General features: G+C 41.1%; 1 protein-coding gene across 5 annotated transcripts in view; it reads right to left on the reverse strand.

Annotated features, from left to right (window-relative positions):
* COLEC11 (collectin subfamily member 11) overlaps positions 1 to 21845 on the reverse strand; it is a 45422-nt gene extending 23577 nt beyond the window's left edge. For 2 of the 5 annotated variants that reach the window (XM_054514242.1, XM_036379433.2), the window contains exon 1: positions 13460 to 21762. The gene's annotated coding sequence lies outside the window, so the exon portion shown is untranslated. Of the gene's footprint in view, positions 1 to 13459 lie in introns of all 5 variants that reach the window. The other 3 variants (XM_036379434.2, XM_036379435.2, XM_036379432.2) reach the window with 3 other exon arrangements.
* Positions 21846 to 21865: the final 20 nt, after the last annotated feature.

Consider the following 21865-nt stretch of genomic DNA (forward strand, 5'->3'; position numbering starts at 1 on the left):
TCACCAGCCTGCAGGACATCCTAGGCAGAATATCCCACTTTTTTATGTTGTAGAAGCACTTCAGGATTCAGAAGATCAGACAAAGAGGCTTTCAAGCCAAGTGGTTCAGATACCCAGCTGAAAGCCTGGAAATTAGGCCATTTCAGCATGAGCACCTGGCAGACTGGTGATAAGGATTCTTGATGGACAAATTGGAGAGTGGAATGAAATGGCCTGAGATGGAAGAAATTGAAATTACTGTGGTGCTCCTGTCTCTGCATTACTGAATAAAAGGCAACATCATCTCCTCTGTCTGCATTTTATGAGGATTCAGATGTATCCAGACTCCAACTGAAAGATCAAAGGCTCCAGGTATGTTAAATATTAATCTGCCTTTGCAAACTCCTGCACAGCTCAGAGATGAAACAGACATGGAGCAGCAGAGAACTGTCAAGGCTGCTTCTTGGCTCTGCTCAACAGCCACACATGATGGATTTTCTGAGGAAAACAAAATCTCCAACAAAGCTTCAGCACATTCCCTGCTGTCTGCTACTGGGCTTACATGTCTCAGAGACAGAGGGGATACAACCCCTACCACACATTAAGTGAGCTCACAGAGGAAATGGACTTGTTCTAGAAAAAGAAGCTTCTTTAGTGTCATTCAGGTAACAACACCCAGATCCATAAGAATATTTGGGGAAATTACCTTGGTCTGAGAAGAGCCACTAACAGGAGGAATGTCTGAGGAGGTTGCATATTAAAACCTCTCTAGAATCTGTGGTTGCAGTAAAGAGACACATTAATAGTAGAAATCAAGACAAAAGCACTTTGTATATCACTTTCTCCATCTCTCCCTTCTTTCAAAAGAAACCTTCTGCAGCTAAAATTTCTTTCTCTGATTGAAAAATCAGTTTGATCTCCAGGTATGTGCTACAGCAGACATTTTCACTTTAAAATCCTAGAAAATTTTTTGTCTTTCTGACCTACTTTCAAGCCCTTTCAGACCTAGATGCATAAAGTCATTTAAGAAAACTAAATCCCACTGAAACTGGTCCTCAGATAAAGGAGGACCAGCCTGTTTTTTCAAACACTGTTTTGGCCCTGGTATTTGAAGTATCTTCAGCATTGGTAAAATCAATGCCAGAGAGAAACCTAGACATGGTTCAGCACTTGTAAAAGTATGAATATTTTCTCACTGCCTATGCAGGGGTCAAAAGTCAAATTTATGGCCATTTACAGTGGCCATTAAATCAGTGAAAGCTGAAAGTATTGGAAAAAAATAGGAGAAGAACAAGGCAGTATTTACTTAAAATAATAAAGTGCCTAATTTTCTATCAGAAATGAAAACATATCAATGCAACCAGCACAATAATTTCAAAACAACTTTTGAGATCTCTCAGTTTCAGGAAATCTGCCTCAGTCACCAAAAGCAAAGAGGTTTCTCAAGCCAAGCTTCAAATGACAAGTCCTTGAGAGGTCACTGGAGAATCCCAAAGGCCCCACAGGCTCGCTCAAAACCCTGCAGGACCAGCCAGGCCAGCTGGCACTCACTGAGTTCCCACACTTCCCTCCAACTCTGGGGGGATGGAAAGCTTGGAGATAACTTGAGCTAGCTCATGCCTCATGCATGAAGTCCCTGTATCTCTAGCAGTGGCTCCAAAAGTGCCAGTGGCTAATTCTATGCCATTATTTTGGACTTAGAAGAAACAACACAGATGATCCGCCAAGGTGAAACTTAATGGATGAAAAATGCAGAAGACAAGTGATGCTTGCTGGCATTAATGCACAGCCAGCCAATAGCTACAGAGTAACTCTAATCTTCTGTATAATCCTATAGGACTCATCTTTGAGCTGATTTTATTTCACTGCATAGTTTTCCCATTATGATTTTTTTTTGCTGTTATTTTAAAAACTGTACTTCATTCTCAAGTATCTGAGCTGAATTATCTATATTCTGAATTGAGTATACTTCTGGTACAGACACAGAAATCTGCAGAACCACAGCCACATTTGGTGAGTGACTTTCCCAAGCTGGTTTGAGTCAGCACTACAGACGCAGCAATAACTTTCAACAGTTTTCACTCCCTGACTTTTCAAGTCCTTGTCATCCACATCTCAACACCTCCCTGGCAGAACTCTCTGGCAGCTCATGTACCTTCAAGCCACCTGCAGGCCCTAAGCTGAATTCTAGGAAAAGCAACACATGCCCACAAAATCACGCCCAGAAATAGCAGACTGTAACACAGTCCCCATGCTATTTCAAACATCTTGAACAGATGAAAGACCAAAAAATAAATTAGTCCCAGGGCTACCTCCAGTGCCCACCTCAGGCCAAGGACAGGTTTCTGGGGGCAGCGGGGAGGAGCAGAAGAGACAAGCCTCCAGCACTGTTGACACAAGCTGTGTTTCACCCCTTGGCCCAAGGGATGTGGATCATTCCCTGGGGAAGAAGCCTTTTACATTGGAGACGAAACCTGTGTCACTGACCTCATCTTTCTTCATTACAGCCTTATTAATCTTCCTAACCTACAGATGTTTTGTGTAGCTAGGCTTTTACTTTATCTAAGCATTTTCTCATTTGTCCTCTCAGTTCCCTTGCACATTACCTTGGGTAATCAAACGTTTGCCATTTAGCTGGACTATAAAAATCAGAATCAATTACAAAGCTGCTTAAACATTGGGTGATCATTATACTAACATTGCAATGCTCTCAAGTTAAATCCTACGTGTTGATTTAAAGGTTAAAGCAATGGACTTGAAAGAGTGAAAAAAATCCCTAAATATTAATACTGTAGAATTGCAAAAATGAGGACCATAACTACCGTGGTTACCAAGCCTCTGTGAAATCTATGGAGCATGGAGTAGCATAAAGCAGAGACATAACACATTTCAGCTCCTGATGACGCTAAAGAACAGCGAGGTTTGCTGTAGAGGACAAAAGAGTGAGTCTAAGCTGATGGGAAGCAAGCATTACCTAAAAAGCAAACTGATACTAAGTCCTTGGTTGCTCCCCAAAGTACACTTAATACTGGCACAATAGAGCCATTTCTTCACACAAAGTTTGTGAGGTGTAAGGCATCATTAGTTTGTCAACATAGATTCCCTTATCATATGTAGATAGAGTGGTCTCATTTTTCATCAAGAAGAATGTTTTTAAAAACTGGGACAAATTTCATCCTGATGTTGTTCTGCTGAAGTCAATAAGTTGACATTAGAATTAACTTACTGTCATCTGTACTGAAAGTGTAAAAACGAGGCTTCAGCAAGAGTGAGATAAAGTAGTGCCAGAAAGGAGCAAGTTTTCAAAATTTTTAACTCGAGGGAGATGGGACCCGAGTGCCAATTTTTTCACAGTAGTTCTCTATGGATTTTTAGACAATCTATGGATTTTTTTGTAGAAAATAACACTCAAGTACATTTTTGTTTTTATGTAAATTGGTGGTCAGAGACAACTAGAAATACTAAACAGAATTTCTCATGCAATGTTTCAGTCAAAGTCTCGACTACATTACAAGATCTCTTCTGCCTTCAGCTATATTTTACAAAAATAGTTTGTGATTTTGGGTGCCATCACTGCTATATGTCAGATCAAATTTTTTGTATTCTCAACCACAAACAAGCAAACAAATTAGTGTACAGGGTTCTAATTCAACTATCAGTTCTTCTATAAAGCAGTTACATGAGAACTTCATACTATCCCCACATAGTTATCTGTAGGAAATAAAAACCCAAGGATTCACCAAGAATCAGTGAATGATGTGGAGAATGCTGTATGGAACATTTCTGTACATGAATAAATACATCATATGAACATATGCATTTGTAATTTTATTTATGACGTTTAAAGGCATTGCTTTTCAGCCCTTCCCATCCACAGAGGCTTAGGACTAGCTGCAGAAGTTGGGATATCTGTGCAATATTATTCCCACTTACACTTTGCAACACATTCTCACTCTTGAGGTGTTTGGAAGTTTCCCTAGGTGGGCCTGACCATTGTCTTCTTGAGGGCACTGGACAGACTCAAAAGGCAAACTCACCCTGGGAGGGGGTTGTCCCAGTCCTGCAGTTCCATTCTGGGAGGTGTAGAGAAGAGACAGAAAAGTCTATCAAGGCCCCATCCAATCATCCCAGCCATGGCAGCAGTGGCACCTGCCTTTTGCACAACAGAAGTGCCATTCAAGTATTGATCCAAAGGGTGTGAAGTAACAACTATGGAAGATCCTTAACTTAAAAGGACTGAAACACACAGCTCCAGTTCCCCAAGAGAGTAATTGCTAACATTGGATGGACACAACAAGTGAAATTAGACTACACTCAAGCATGCTACATTAAAGAATGAGAGGAAGCAGGGAAAAAGCCTGATGACAAAGCCAGCTCAAGCCTAGCGGTAGGACACTAGACTAAACTGGGTAAAATGAGTTTTCTGATTTCTGTTTCTATGTCCCACAATTGAATCAGGTATAAACACAGGGACAGGTCAGAAATATCCAGAGAAAAGACAAAATCTAAGAAAAGCAGGTTATGAGATTAAAGGAAGAACAAAAACAAGAGACAAATCATAGGATATAGACTACTAGTGGACATAGAGAAAAAGGGAAAAATTAGAGATCTGACCAGAGAAAGGACGGAGGAGAAATGGCACCATCCCAGAGGGTGAGGGGACAGGAAAAAGGTTTGATTTTGGTTGTCACAATAACCTACTCCTCATGAGGAAAAAAAATAAGAGCTGAAACAGCTTTTGACCCCCTTTTCTCACACATTAGATAAGTGACAACTACAATTAAAGGAGGTTCTAAGAATAAAGGGAAGCCACTTGAACTGCTTCCCAGTTCTTCCCAATGCTTCAATATGACACCTCAAAAAGTGAACCACAAGACAGAGCACAGCTGCCATTAGCAGATGCCCGTTTATCAGGATAACTCTGCTTAGGTCCAGACCTCAAGTCAGCAGAGGTTAGTTTTAAACAGACCCTTGGAGGGGATTTAACTGTTCTGGCTTAGGTGGTCAGTCTGAGAAAATTATCCTGAACACTGTGTAGCCAAGTCAGAGAAAGGCACCTTGGCACAGGGATTCATTTCATCCCAATACAGAACAGAACCAATAATTGACTCTGGAGGTACCTGTTCATTGCTGACTATCACTAGTTCAGCCCTGCAGGTATGTAAAGTTACGTGAGAGGTGTCCCATCACTGCTAATTAGCTAAGTCAGTTTACAGGAGGGTTAACAGCAGCCTGGCTTCCTGCTGCAGTCACACATTAGCCTCCCCTTCTCTGTACTGTCACCATCCAGCTGACCCCAGCTAGCACAGGCTGCTATTCCAGCAGTAAGATATTCCTCTGCTTGTAAAGTTGTTTTTCAGTTGATTTAATTCCTTCATTCCTGGCAAGGATAAAATGGCCATAATTCCTGTGAAAAATTATGCCAGCCAAGGAAAGGAATGCCCTTGGCAGCAGCTGAGATGGCCTTCAGTGTGTTACAAAACTGTGCCATTGCATGCCAGCAGCATACAGAAAACAGGAAGATACATAAGTGAAAGAATTCAAGGGACTAAATTACCAGGAAAAACAAACAAATAAACAAACTACAAAACCACAAAACCAAACCAAAACAACAAACAAAAACAATCACTCAAACAACAACAACAAAACAAACAAAAAACCTACATGAAAACCCACAAAAAAAACCCCACCCAAAACCAAAAAAGATCCCAGCACATAATGAGAGTGGGAACATTTTAAATGAAGGAAAGATATGGCAAAATACTAGGCTGCAATGGAAATAATAACAGTAAAAGATACAGAACATAGGAAATACAACAACATCAGGCATTTTGTAATAGCACGCAAGCCACCGAGAGTTATGGAAAGAATCCAAGAGTGTTATCCTCAAATGACAAGGACGTATTTCTTGGAGTGATATCCCCAATATGACAAAACACTGTGGCAAGATGATCAAAATCTTGCATTCGAACTGGGGCACTGTCAATGCTATTTCAACAAAAGGTTGTTTTTACTTTCAGGCTGAGAGACCAACTAACACTCTACATGTGATCCTGTGTGATTCTACACGTGACTACATCAGTGGACAAGGGAAGGGCTACAGATGTAATTTCTTTCTTGAGGCTGTTTGGAAGTCATCTCTTTCTGTCTTTCTCTTCTGTAAAGCCTTTGACACGGTGTCCCACAACATCTTCTCTCTAAATTGGAGAGATATGGATTTGATGGATGGAGTGTTCGATGGACAAGAAAGTGGTTGGACAATCACATCTTGAGGGTGGTGGCCAACAGCTCAGTGTCCTGATGGACATCAGTGATAAGTCATGTCCCTCAGGGCTCTGTATTGGAATCAATGTAATTAATATCATCATTAGTAACATGGATGAAGGGTGCACCCTCAGCAGATTTGCAGATGACACCAAGCTGTGGTGCAGTGACACTCCTGAAGGACAGGATGCCATCCAGAGGGGCCTGGACAAGCTGGAGAAGTGGCCCATGGAATTTCATGCAGTTTAACAAGACCAAGTGCAAGGTGCTGCACCTGGGTCGGGACAATCCCCTGATATCAACACAGGCTGGGAATGAGCAGATCCAGAGCAGCCCTGCTGAGAAGGATTTGGGGGTGTGAGGGGGTGAGTGGCTGGACATGACCCAGCCATGTGCCCTCACAGCCTGGAGAGCCAAACGTGCCCTGGCTGCATCAGAGGCAGTGTGGGGAGGGGATTCTGCCCCTCTGCTTGCTCTGCTGAGACCCCACCTGCAGGGCTGCATCAGCTCTGGGGTCCCCAGCACAGGAAGGACATGGACCTGTTGGAGTGAGTCCAGAGGAGCCACCAAGATGACCAGAGGGATGGAGCACCTCTCCTACAAGGAAAGGCTGAGATATTGGGATCCCTGGAGTCACCTAATTACAGCCTTCCAGTACCTAAAGGGAGTCTAAAAGAAAGATGTGGAAAGACTTTTTACAAGAGCATATAGTGACAGGACTACAGTGAAATTTAAAGTAGCTTAGATTAGATACTGGGAAGATATTCTTTACTGTGAGAGTGGGAAGGGACCCCCACAAGGCTGCCCAAGGAAGTTCCCGTCCCTGGAAGTGTTCAAGGCCAGACTGGATGAGGCTTTGAGCAACCTGGTCTAGTGGAAGATGTCCCTGTCCGTGACAGGGGGGTTGGAACCAGATGATTGTAAAGGTCCCTTCCAATCCAGGCCATTCTATGATTCTATATCTTCATTGGAAAAGTGACAGGTGATCTTGATAGCAATAGTACTACCCAATGTCCTTTTATTCTTAGAGCTCTCACACACCTTTCCAAATACAGATTAGGGAAAGAGGCAAAAGAAAGGGGAACTTATCAAAACAGCTGCCCACATTAATAGAAAATATATGGTTGGTACACAGAAATGGTTGTATAAGCAAAATGCAATGGGAAAATAAACAGGTTTCTATGAGTCTGATGTGACTTAGTTGAAGCACACAAAAAGGCACTCAACTCTAGACATTAACAAATTTCTCAGAAGTCAAAGTATTCTTACACTAGTATGCCACAGCAGACTTTCACTAATCAGTCCTGTATCATTGGCAATAGCCATGATCCAGAGTAAAAGCTATTGCCAAAAGGAACCTAGTGGAAATATCTTTCAGTGGCAAAACCTCCCAGAGCAGGTCTTACACATGCCACAACACATGCACTCAAAATACTTTATCATGTACAATGCACTGGTTGACAAATATTTTTAAAATTTGAGAAGGAGTACAATGGATTGCATGCAGTTTGAGATGCTTTTGACAATCTCATTTTGTAAATCTGAAATATTAATTCAGATACATCTTTTAATTCAGATGTAAACAGATAGAATGTGAAGAACAGAATTTGCAAGCAAGGGTGTTTATCTGAATCCATATAAAGGTGTTATTTCCCTTAAATGTATATCGCGATGCTTCTGCTACCAAAAGATTCTTGAGGATGACAACCCTCTTAGAAATTTTTTCATTGAAGTCCTTCCATCTAACCAACTGCCCTGAGAGATTTCTGTATTTTAATAATGTACATTTCTAGGGAATAATATAACAAGCTGTGTTAAGTAAGTGATAACTACTGGCATTTCCACTGCTTTGGTACTCAGCAAATTCTCTAACAATAGCACCAGATGTACCTTTCACACAGCTAGAACATGACCACAGGGCAGCTGTGCACCAATTAAGAAGCTGCAGAACAGCTAAGCAATGAGAACTTAAACCTCCACGTTTGTCTGCTCAGAATTTATAGGGCACTTACAGGAGCAAAAACTAATGCTACTGTTCTGATTGTGCAGTTACCAGTAAAATAAAAGGCTTCAGTGGTATAAAGAGTAAACTGACCTGAAATCCCAACATCCACCAGTTGACTTAAGAAAAGGAACAATGAAAACAAAACCAAGACTTGCCCCAGTTACTCAGTGCTGCCAAAAAGATACAGAGGCATCAGTTCTATACATAACAGATAGTCCATGTACCCAGTCACTGAAGCTGCAGTGTTTAATGTCATCTTCCCTAGAATCAAGGAACAGTGTGATGCAATCACTTGTACATTAAGTGTAATTAGGCAAATGCGTGTTTAAATACAGAGTTGCTTAGGAGATAGTCTGTCAGACGTAGTGGGCTGGCCATGGCTGGAGGCCATTTACCCACCAAGCCCCTCTATAGGTTTTTTACAATAGTCATAAAAGTAGAGAACGACAATTGAGAGTTTTTGACACTCCACAATTACCTAAAAGGCAATTCTGACATATCCTATATCATATCATGGCCTGGGTTGGAAGAGAGCTTAAAGGTCATCTGGTTCCAACCTCTTTGCCATGGGCAGGCACCCTCCCATAGACCAGGTTGCTCAGAGCTCCAACCTGGCCTTGAATACTTCCAGGGATGGGGCATCCACAACTTCTCTGGGCAGCCAGTTCCAGTGCTCACAGTAAAGAATATTTTTCTACTATCTAATTTTCTAGTATCTAATTTTTGAAGCCCTTTCCCAGTCCTGTCACTACAGGCCTTTGTAAAAAGTCCCTCACTATCTTTCTTGTAAGTTCCCTTCAGGTACCGGAAGGCTGCAATTAGGTCACACCAAAATCTTCTCTTCTGGCTGAACAAACCCAATTCACGAAGATACTAAACAACAAAGGAAGATAACCTCCAATAAAGAGTTTTTTCAGCGCAGCATGGCTCTCACTACATCATCATCTCATTTAATCTCTACATTAGCGTTAGACCGCAAGTTCATTGCACAGCTAGAGAGAAACACTGCAAGTGCACCTGTAGGTGCTGCTGGCAGATCCAGCACTCTGGAGTCTCCTCAGCATGCACCATCAGTCCTTCTCTTGCTCTTCCACATGTTCTCACTATCTGCATTTCTTGAATATAGCTCCACTCCAGTGACCCATTAGAGACCTGTTTTCTTATTAACACTATTCTGACAAAGCTCATTGATACACAATTTTCTTTTCCTATTTAATAAGGATATTTGGTTTTTTTCTGTTTCCTGTGCGAGGTCTTAATTAGATTCTTGTCTGGTGTTTTTAATTCATTGGCTATTATTACTGTGCCACCTAACAATGCTGGTTCTTTCATATCAAATTTTTTAAAGCTCTTTGTTTTAATTCTCAAAAATTAGATCTCTTACAAAACTTTCTCTGATGATAACAAAAAGTTCTCTATATAATTAAAATTAAAATTATAAAACCACTTTTATAATTTTGTCCGTCCAAAGACCAGACTGACCCTGGCATTCAACATCTCATCCGTGGTCTCTTGGAGGCCCATAGACCATTTCTCAAGAGCACACTAAAGATGAATAAATGGATACCTGTCAGCAAGTTTCAGTATTTGGTAAAATCATCAGCACCATCACAGGAGATTTTGGGGTGGTCCACAACTAAGTCTGAAAACAACTCAAATTAAACAGAAAATCTTAGAGTACTGTCTGAAGGTTGTTGTTATTTATGCTTATTCTGCAACTAGCAAACAGGACAAAAAGAAAATAATCACAGAGAGAGCCATACCTAAGACCAAAGACAGGTACCAGGAACTTAAGCACATCTATGGATACAGCTTCATTCTTCCAAGTTCTTATTCAAAAAAACAGCCGAAGCTGAAGCAGTTTCTCTTTCCACTCTTCATCCTTTTCCCGTTTTTCACTCCTAAACCTCCAAGTGAGAGCTGCTTAAGTTCAACACTGGCAACACTACCTCCAAATCTCTCTCTGTGGCCTCATCCCAGGTTCAAAGCAAGCATCCAAAACCATCTACTAACAATCCAGCCACCTTAAGAGGTAGGAGGTTCCTGTGGTTTTACTGGAAAACTTGGGTGTCTAAGCTTTTCTTACTGCACAGACCAGAGATGGTCAACATCTTGTCTGAGAAGAATAACAAGACACTCTTCTCCCACCTAGCACATTTCCATCAAGGAAACGCATCCAAAATCATTCAGTCTCCTCCAAGCACACCAAATTACTATGTTGGTTAATTACAAGGGCACCTTTCCTTGGGAGGTGGAGGTCTGGAGCAGTGCAATGAGCTGCATTTAGACCTCCTACTTCCTGGGTAAGTGGTCCCAGACAGCAGGTTATTACGTGACATAATTATAATTATTATGTGATATGGGTAGCAGCAGTCTAGTTCTCAAAGAGAACTGTACAAAACATTTTTCTCTGAGTCATTTTTCAAAATCTCCATGCTTGAAGGACAACTCAGCACACAAATTCAAGGTAAGCTTGCACCTTCCAGAACTCTAGTTCCTGCAGCATTTGGCACTAAAGATGGTGAATTGGATCCACATCCAGCAGAGAGAATCATGGAACACCTCTCAGAAGCAATTTTCATATGGCTGCTGTGGCCATCACACACTTGTCTGACTGTTGTGAGTCACTTTCTTCAGCCCTTAGCTCTCTTGCACTCACTCCATATTGCACAGCCATTCACGTGCTGTTGGACTAGATCTTTAAAAGTCCCTTCCAACCCAAACCATTCTATGATTCAGTGCAGAAGAAAACCAATGTAAACCCTAAAACCCCTCACCATTTGTCATACTGCTCTGTCCTGGCCTCCAGGACACTCCATGGACCTCCTAAACAATCTTCTGATAAATTTTTGGGGGGGCAGCATGCAAAGAGTCACAGAAGCTAAGGATCCTAGGATCCTATGGAAAAATTAAGAAACTGGTGCACTGATGAAGTGCTTAAGCGGACCAACTTCTGTTCTTTTCTTGACTACAAACACCTTATACAAGGCAAAAGACCCAGGACTAGATTTTTCTGAAAAGCCACTTACATGGGTGAGATGACACCTTGCTGGATTTTCAAAACCACCTCTGTCTAAAGCTTCAGGTTTCTAGTAGGTTGTTTTCCTCTTAAGAGTTCTTAAAAAATCTGAACATCCAGCCATACTCCCTTGCATTTTTCAGTTCCAAATATATAAAACAGAGCACTTTCAGTACAAAAGTTGGCAGAGCATTAACAAAGCCTTAGAAATGTTATTAAATATTTTCTCCATTGTACAGGTGTTTGCATGGCCAAAAACAACAAAAGGCTTTAAACCTTCTGCTGACACTCTCTTGAAGGGTCCTACTCTCATGGCTGAAAACCAGGATGGCCTGTGGCTCGTGCAAACCAGAAGGAAACAATCAGATTTTAAGAATCTGCCAACTAGTTATCAACCAGCTGATGCCTTATGAGCCCAGCCTGTGCCTCTTTCACGAGACTAACTTTCCAAAATACACCCTAACACTCCTTTCATCAAGGAAATTAAAATAGTGAGACCCTGACCACACAGCCTTACAGGAAGTGTGGTTCAGCTGTGAGGTTCAGGCAGTAGTGAAATGCAGTGCAAAGCACAAACTACACTTCCCAAGAGACACCATGAGAATATTTTTGGCTAAACTCCCCTGGTTTTCAGCCAAAATAATTTGACAAAAGAACTGAACTATCCCAGAAAACTGACACTTCTCTTTAAAAAGCTACTCTGCCAAAAGTCTTCCTACTTCAAAAGGATTCTCGTTCAAGAATTTTTGGACAGCCCTAGAGATGACTAAAAAGAGCTGTAGAAACAGTGTAAAATCACTCAAAATAATCAGAAAAAAATAGTCTTGAATGTAGCATACAATTAGAAATTGCATAGATTTGTGCTGCACTTCTCTGTTGACTGTAGAACGATGTCATGTTTCGACTGCTATTCTGACTATGAATTTAACTTACACATTATCTTTCATGTATTAACTAAAACAATAATTTAATTTTAACAGATACATCTAAGAATTTTATGAGAGTAAAAACATTTTTAAAACGAATACTCACCTTGTAAGTCTTACTTCTTGTCTACAACACTGGCACACCTTATCTATGCTGCATCAGTAACATACTAAAATTTTAGGGATTGTATTATTTTAAAAGTGTCAACTTTAAATCAGTGTTTGCTTTATATTTTCTGATTACTATAATGCCTTAAATGTTCATGACCATGTAAACAATCACATACATATTAAATTTAAAGATCTCAGCTACAGAGAGGAAAACATAGGGAAGCAGTTTTTACATTTGTAACATTTTAAAAACATTTCAATACCCAAGAATCAAAGTGTATTGGTTTTACACTAATCCACAAAGGCATAACATTTCCAGTCCAGATGCTCTGTTTCACTGTATGACAAGTAAAGTTAGGTATTCTCCACAGTGATTTGATTTTGCTAGAAAACAATCCTCCTCCAAAATTTACACATATGTATGCACAGAGGTCAGAATGGAAACTTGCAAGTCCACTATCCAAATCCTAGTTTTCATAGCTCATGACTGAAAAGCAGGCATGTGCCTGGCTGCTTACTAAAGTATGACTTACTCTCACTCATTCCTGCTCACTTGGACCAAGATTGTGTATCATTATATACCCTTGTATTTCACGAAGCATTTCTGCATGGTACTACTCCGTACACAATTTGGTTTCCACCAAGATTGCTCTTAATTAATCAGTGATGTAATTCCAGCCCTTACTGGACCTTTACTTCTGCAATGCCAGTCTTCATTCTCTGCTTTGCAGTTGTATTAAAAGATCACTTTTCAAAGTGGAAAACAAGACAACTGCCTGTGTCTGTTACCAGGAATTACAACTCAAGAATGGAGTAAAATAAGTTTCAATTGTAGGAGAAGTTAAAATTCATGTACTGTTTTGTCCTTTCCTGCTAAAAGGAAAGCAAGCTCTTCCAATGCCATTTGTCCATTTTAAATACAACCTCCACCCCTAAACTAAACTGGCATTCAGTGATCTAACCCACATGGGTGGTTCTCAATAGAAAAATCCAATGTTATCCAATAGACTCAAGCAAGCTCTTTTTTCCTTTACCTTCCCCTTCTATTTGGGGATTGCCAATCATATTTTGCCATATACAAAGCAGCTCCCTAACAAGTATCCAGACTTTTTCTTCTACATGTTTTTACGGAGTAAAAGCATAAAAGTCTCTTACCTTATGGCTGCTGAGAGAATGGGAACTGCACAACGCTCTGTGCCTGCAGGGACACTGCACAGATGAACCTCATTGCTGCTGTTTACAGAAGTCTGACAGTTTTTAATTTGAAAAGAGGTTGTCTTTTTCTTTTCGACAGTTCAACAAATCAGACAAAACAGTTGCAAGTGTTATCTGTAAACAGCTTCCTGTTTGAAAAAGATCAGCTGTCCTGCAGGACAATAATTAGGGAAGAAGTGTGGGAAAACTGAAGAGGTCCATGATGTAAGCTTTTTATTTTGGGAATGTACTTTTTTGGGAATGCACATTTACTTTCCCCTCCTCCTCTCTAGCAGAGAACCCCTTTTTAACCATTTACATCTATTCAGCTCTAAGCCATGCATGCACATTGCCCCAGCACAACACTTCGCTTGCTTTGCTTCAGTGGATATGAAAACACATGAAATGCAGCACTGAATGTGATCATCTTGTGTGGATAATTAACACACTCTCCCCTTGCTGAAATTCTCTCTATGCTTGCAATTGGCTGCACCATTCTTGACTTTATTAAAACAGGCAACTGTTTCAGAGCCATGTCTGAACACCCCACAACAATGTAAATGCTAAATTATCCACATGGCAGGCATCTTCACAATATTTTGTGGGTTTTTTTTAAACACCTTTGATACAACTTTAGTACTATTTCACTCTAGCTTCTAAATAGTTGTACAAATCTGGTTTTTACCTTAAACAGCTAGACTAGTTTGAGGCCTGGATAAATCACAGTACTCCATATACATTCAAGTGGCAAAAAATCACAGTACTCCATATACATCAAGCTGGGGCCAGCTGATTCTGGAAAGTGAGATTTTGAGAACACCTCCCTCAGTTACAGCAGTTTATACTTCAACAGATATAAATGGCTTCACTCTCCATTTCCAGGGCAAATAGAGAGTACCACTTGTGACTATATCAATTAATACCCTCTGATGAAAAGCTGCTGTATTTGTAAGACAGTAGCTCTGATAGCTACAAAAAAAATCCTGTGAATCATCTGTCTCCATCCATCTCATACCACTGTTCCCTCCTCCCATTTCTTCCAGGTAGTAACATTTGAGGGGTCATGCTCTAAGCCAGCACCCAGTGGGCTGGGAACTTGGATAACCCCAATATGTGACCTTGAAAACTAGGGCAGAAGCTAAGGGCAGTAGCAGGACGTTCCTTTCCATTTTCCACATGGGAAGTATCAGAACACAGAAAAGGTTTTAGACTGAGGGGCTAGAGAAAGCTGCAATAGAATCATCTGTGTGTTCACTTCTTTATCACTTTTCAGATCTCTTTTGAGGTGTAGATCCACTCCACTGAGAATTTTGTGCTGTGGTGGGGCTTGCAGTACAAGCTGATGACACAGTACTGATGTACTCTCTTTCTGCTTTGCTCTTGACATTACATATCCTCTCTCCCAGCAAACCTCTCCCTAAGCCAGGAGTGTGCAGCCTTCTTGCCCATGACAGCTCCTGTTTTGTTAGCCCAGAGGACACACTGACCAGCTTTAATGGCAAAGAGAAAAACAGGTACAAAAAGAGGTAGCGATGCCTCAAACTCAGGACTCCCTGTGGACTACCTACATAGAGGTTTCCATGTTGAACTGGAACCTAGCTACCCTCCTCCACTGCTATGAACTCCGGTATTTTCACACACACCAAATGGTCACGAAAAGTTAAGAGCCAATGATCTCTTCCTCAATAGATTACCTCAGTAAAGAAAGGGCAAAATGGTAGAACATGAACATAACTGTCTAAGGACCATGCAACTCTAATTTTAAAGTTCATTTTCTATGCACACAGGCCCCATCAGTTCAGTGGGAGCAGAAGGCAATTAGCAGGACTGGGCGCTTGCAGCACTCTGTTGGCAGAAACTTGCCAAGACAAACATTTTATGTAAAGAATGCAGCAAAGTGACTGTAGTCCAAGCCTTTGAAGATCATATTACCATGGCAAAGACAACTCCATTTACATACATATCTACTCTCCCTGTAAACACAGGAAAATAACTTTGAGGCCAGAAACACAATTCAATGGAGAAACAGAGACATTCAGGGAAAGCTGTTAGAAAAGGTAGGTCTCAACACTGGGGAAGCAGAAAAGAAAACAAACATAAATGACCAGTGTTCAAAAGGAAAGGGCAAACACTATAAATGCAGTGAAAGAGCTTTCTCTAGAAAAGGGAGAATAAACAAGCACGTGGTTTTCTTTCACATGAGAGAGAAAGGCATAGTCCCCATACAGAAGGGCATAAGTAACCTTTTCCCACCCCAAAATCCAACTGGAAACTGTGTAGCCATATTGGTGCATCATCTAAATCAGGCTAATATGTACAAACTGGGGTACTGATGCATGGACCATGTGGGAGCAGCTTAGGTCATCACCAGGTCAGAATAGCTACTGGTTATTAATTCTCTATTATGTTAACATGTCTGTCTGGGATACCCAAGTGTTTGAGCCACCCTTGCTGGAGAGAGAGGGACAGCCTCCAGAGACCACAGTATACCAGTACAGAGGAACAAAGGAGCTCCTGGACAAATTGAAACACAAAAAGGAAGCCTGAAGTGGGTGGAAGCAAGAATGGGTAGCCTGGGAGGGGTAGAGATGTCTGAGCAACAAGGGAAAGTGTTAGGAAAGCTAACCTGCCCTGAGAGAATTAAATCTGGCCAGGGACATCAAAGGCAACAAGAAAAGCTTCTTCAGGTACATCAGTGATAAAAGGAATACTAAGGAAAATGGTCCTCTCTGCAAGGAAACAGGAGACTCTTTTGACAGGCTCAAGAGATGGGCTTGTGCAAACCTCATGAATTTCAACACCACCAAGGGCACTTGGGTTGGGGCAGGCAATCCCAACCATAAATACAGACTGGGCAGAGAATGGACCAAGAACAGCCCTGAGAAGAACTTGTTGGCTTATGAGCAGCTCAACGTGAGCCAGCGAAGTGCCCTTGGCAGCCAGAAATCCAACCACATCCTGGCCTGCATCAAAAGTAACATTGCCAGCAGGTAGAGGGAAGTGGCTCTGTCCCTCTACTCCTCTCTCATGAGCACCTACCTGCTCTGCTGCATCCAGCTCTGAGACCCCCAACATAAGAAAAATGTGGACCTGTTGGAATGAGTCCAGAGGAGCACTAACCTGATCAGAGCTGGGCTGGAGAACCTTTCTAATGAATACAGGCTGAAAGGGTCAGGCTTCTTGAGCCTAGAGAAGGCTCCCAAGAGACCTTAGAGCACCTTCCATTATCTAAAGGGGTGTAGGGCTAAAAGAAAGCTGGAGAGGATTTTTTACAAGGACATGTAGCCCTTGAAAGAGGAACTTTTTACAAGGACAAGGAAGAAAGGCTTCAAACTGATAGAGGGCAGGTTTATATTAGATACTATGAATTCTTTACTGTGAGACTGGTCAGACACTGGACCAGGTTTCCCAGAGAAGCTGTGGATGCCCCATGCCTGGAGATGCTCAAGGCCAGGTTGGATGGGGCTTTAAACAATCTTATTCTAGAGGAAGGTCCTAGCCAGCAGGGAGGGCTAGAGTAGATTATCCTTAAGGTCCCTCGAAACCCAAACCATTTTATGTTTCTATACAGCAAGACACCAGTTGGGCCAGCTACTTCAGCTTGATCCACTACACAATTTTTCTTCAACCTCTAAATTCAGGGTAAATACCACATTGACACAACTACAAATGGAATTCTTGGATTCAAACCAAATCAAAACCATGCAGATAAAATCCAACTGGTTCTAAAAGGACAATAAAAAGTTCTTAGAAAACAGAAAGAAATACGCTAATACATTTTAGGAGCATCCAGGAAAATTTTTCTACACTTTGCATTGTCAGTTGGCATTATCTTTGTATCTGTAAGAGGATTAAACACAACACCTATTTAAAACACAATGGTTATTAAAAAATCTTAAGAGAAGATGACAAGGCTCTGATTTTCCCTTTGGTTTAGCAAAGCATCCAATGGTATCAGCATTTCCCAATCAGATTTTTCCAAAGGATTAAAATTTCCAATACCCAAACTCTTTAAAAAAATCAGTATCTGAGATCAGTTGCAGGAGCTCAGTTTATTGCAGGCATCACAAATGCTGTTCTAGTTATTGAAAGTAAGAGCTGACTCAGTAAGCAGCCCTTATTAGGCCTCCCAGGACACCCCCAAGAAACTCCAAAAAGTGGCAAGGAGATAGAGCAGATACAGGACTCCTCCACAGTACAGACATGCACACAAGCATGCCAAGTGCAACCCCTCCTCTGCTCTCAGGGCAGTACAATGATGTGTCCTATTCCCTTTGCTTCACAGAACAGTATCTGTTTAGCCAAGAAAATAGGAAACAACTTTATTAAGTGTTAATACAGTCCTGGTAAAACACAGCCTGTAGATCTGTCCCTGTGAAGATATCCATCTGCCATCTGAATATCTTGTCAGCACTGCCCCAGCATCTCTGTGGGCAGAGAGCAAAGCGCTCCTTCCCACCTCTTCTGTGCAGTACATGAGATGTAAGGTGGGAAAGATCAGTGTGGCCACACCAATACATTATTAAGTTTATTTGTAACTATGTAAAACCTGGCCTTCTACTTTATTAGCAATGTTGAACTATTTTTTTTTTTTTGCATAAAAATTTTTAAGCAGCATTTACTGCAGCAATTGTGCTTTTTCTGTCAGTCATCTCTAAAACTAGAATAATCTCCTCAGTGCTTGGATTTAATTCTATTTTTGCTGCTCCAGGGGCAGATCACAACTGGGCCACACATGTTAACTCAATAGGCAATAATTAGAAATGTTATCTACTAATCATTTAATAACACCAAGTAGCAACTGCATGACACTAAGCTTAAGAATGATATTCCTGAAAATAAGAAAGAGTAACTGGAAGGTAGAAGAGACATGAACTCATAAACTTAACAACAAACTTTCTCCTCTTGATGGTAATACATAAATAAGATCCTCTACTTGCATCTCTGTAGGGAACAGAGCACTACTGCATAGATGCTCATGTCAGCAGGGTTTTCACAGGAGCACCCTTAAGGCAGGCAGCAAGGGGCAGGGTAAAGGCACTTTGTTAAAGAGCAGTGAATTATTCACACTGATCAGTGCTGCAGTCAGCCCCTACTGGAGACAGGCAAACTCACACTCCCTAAGCCTCTCCACCAACCTTCATTTTATGAGCCTTCATAACTTTCTGTAATCGACATCTTTTTTTCTGTCATTCTGATAAACGTCCAGTGGCCTAGACAGCACATCCCACAAACTGGAGAAGGTGCAGCTTTTCAGCATTGCTCTGACCTTCAGATGTAATTGCAAATCAAACTCAGGCCTATCACTTGGAAAATTCAGGAAAAACAAAGGAATAGGAAATTAATTATTTCAGTCCACAATGCAGAAGTGATGGGATTTCCTTTGAATGCTGCTTGGCATGAGATCATACACTGAAACTCACCAGCTGTTCCCATTTACACTCAAGAGGGGCTACTCAGATATGATGTTATCATACATCAAGTTGCCCTATTAATAAAAGATAGGTCAAGCACTTACCACCCAAAACCTCAGGCAAGTTCTGTTACACTACAATTGTGACACATCTGTATACCTTTCTGAAGAAAAATCACCAGGGATCAGACCTCCTCATAGGCAAAAATATTTGAAGACATTGTGAAAGGATTCATATGAAATAAATAATTGAAGCTTTAAGATCAGGTGAATGTCTCATGAGCAATTAACAGATGTAAAGCCCTTGCTTCTCATTTGGAGCTACTACAGGAAAGAACTTCAGTATATGGCTGTCTTTGCACAGTGGTAGCACCCACATATTATTGCTGCAGTCCTGTTACATAATGCCCCACCACTCTTTCACCCAGAGCAGCTGATAGAACTCGTGATCAATCGCATGTTCAGAGTTCAACTGTGCCAGCATGTGAAAGGTATAGAAAAAGTCTAGCATCATCTCACATGGAGTTTGCTTAGGCTAAGGTAACATTTGACACCAGCATTCCAGCAGCCTCATTAGCACTTGACCAGATGGCATCAAACTGACTTTCCAGATTGCAGGCATGCACTTAGTATGCTTGTCAAGGGACAGAGGGAGTTGTCTGACTGTATCACTGACACAAACACACAAGGGAGTCTGTAAATAGAGGCAAACTAAGACTAAAGTCTTTTGCAAGCACACAGCCTTGTATTTTTATGCCACAAAAATTCACCTCTCCTTGTAGTTTAATTGATGTAAAAGCCATAGAGCTTTGACAGTGTTATCCTTTCCCTCAAAGAATTTGCTTATGGGGCCATCATGAGCCTTTGCATATCATATAGTTCAAGAGGGCTTGCAACAAGAGCCAAGAAAAATCTATAGCCAGCTGGCAATGCCTGGGAACGTTTGCAATCTTTCTGTTCAGTTTACTGGATTTATCCTCCCCCGCTCACCCCCTCCCAGTGCTTCAAAAGAAACTCAACTGACATTTTTATTACTATGAAGAGATGAAACCTGAGTTACATTTCCCTATAAAGCAGGAAATGCTGTCTAGCAAAGCCTGCTGAGGATCACCTCTCCTTGCAGAGGTTACACAGCCCCAGCAGACTCACCAGCCTTTAACTAAAGGTAGTTAACATCTGCTAAGTCTCCAAATACTCCCAAGCTGCTTCTTCAGCCCACACCAGCCAAGGTCTACTTCCACAGGCTGCCATCTGTGACTGTTTTGGAGGAAAGCTTAGTAATGTGTCTGACTCAAGACTGTATTTTTGGGGGACTAGACAAGGTGGCATTTCCAATCTGAGTAATACCCATTTTTGCAATGAAAACTTGAATTCAGAAGTTATGGGTCCTCTACTGTAATATCTTTTACAATTATTCTCCACACAAACAGACAGGATTTGGGGTTATTATATGCCTGCCAACTCCTCTCATCTAATTCTAAGGGAAGCTGATGCACTCACTTCTGATGAATCATTCAAGATGAACAATAAGTAGTCAAGGAATAAGTAAGGAATTAAGTTATACTCCAGAGACAGAAGTTTGAAAAGGAGACAGGAAAAGGCCTTAAGGTAAACAAACTTCTTCAAAGATACAGCCTGCTTTTTGTGCATATACTCAAGCCTTGTCAGCAAGTAACAGGAAATTTAACTACTAATTGCAACAGGGCACATTTTCCTTCTCTTTGCATTCCTGGCACCAACAGTAACAGCACAGGGCTATCTGTCCTGCCCTACTAAGCCATGCTTAAATTTTAAAGTCTTCATTTTCTCAATGTAAAAACAAAGCAGAACTTGTTTTAACCTTTTAGCTCTCCATAGCTAAAGAAGAGGTGTCAAATGGGAAGCAGTCAAAACTACTGTAAATGGAAAAGGGAAGTAAAGGTACAAAGACCCTCAGTGAGTGGTACTTGTCCTCCATCTACTCTCAGGTAGAAAAATGCAAGTTACTAAGTGCTCCTGTCATGCAACTTATTCCCAACTTAACTCTCCACGTATCAGACTGACTCCAAAATTAGTTGTCTTCTACTGTGATAAATTAAACTACTCCTAATACTACGTTTAGTACAATCAGGTACTAAATTCATGTAATTAGCTCAGAACTTTAAATGACCAACACCACCCTGAGCTTGTGTAAAAGGTTCTTTAACACAGATACTGAAGTCAAAAGTGTAGTGTTTCTGAGACACTATCAGCCTTCGGATGCTTATGCATCTAAGTTCTTCCCCATCTCTCCCTGTATCACTGAGCATGTACAGAACCATGTTAAAACATAATCTAAAAACATATTTCTGAAAGCAAGATCAATGCCTAAAAAATCCATAGTTTTTGTCTAGTGATACAGTCAAGCACTCAGAAGTAAAAATTCCTTCCCATTCCTTCCACCCAGTCTGAAAGGTGAGAAGCTACAGAGCCTGCTTTTAGGTAAGAACTGGTAAGGAATGTTGCCATTTAGAGCAAGTTGAGTTACCTCAAAAATCAACCTGTACCTCCCCCAACCTATTTCCTAAGAATTCAAACCCCTTGTGCAGATGTCATTTCTACACATTTCTTAAGTCACACACCACCTGCTAGTTGACTTCTTCCAGGGGCAGGAACATGTAGGTCTCCAACTGATATCTTGTGTGCGAAACTCAGGAGTTCCACTGCTCTACAGTAATTCTCCGTATTTTCCCCAGTTGAGATTTGGAATGCTTAGGTTCTTCAGTATGAATTCTTTTTGCAGGCTCTGGACTCTTTTTGTCCAGTTGTGTTGCAACAGTGCCAAGAAAAACCTAAGAGGGCTACCATTAAAATGGTAGCTGGGGAGTTAATAATTTGATTCACAGGTATCACTCTCCAGACAGCGGAGAAGTCCCATGAACCAGTTAATCCTCATCTGTGTTTATGGAATTCAAAATTTAAATTAAATTACTCTG

Source organism: Molothrus ater, chromosome 3, assembly GCF_012460135.2.
Source record: "Molothrus ater isolate BHLD 08-10-18 breed brown headed cowbird chromosome 3, BPBGC_Mater_1.1, whole genome shotgun sequence".
NCBI lineage: Eukaryota > Metazoa > Chordata > Aves > Passeriformes > Icteridae > Molothrus > Molothrus ater.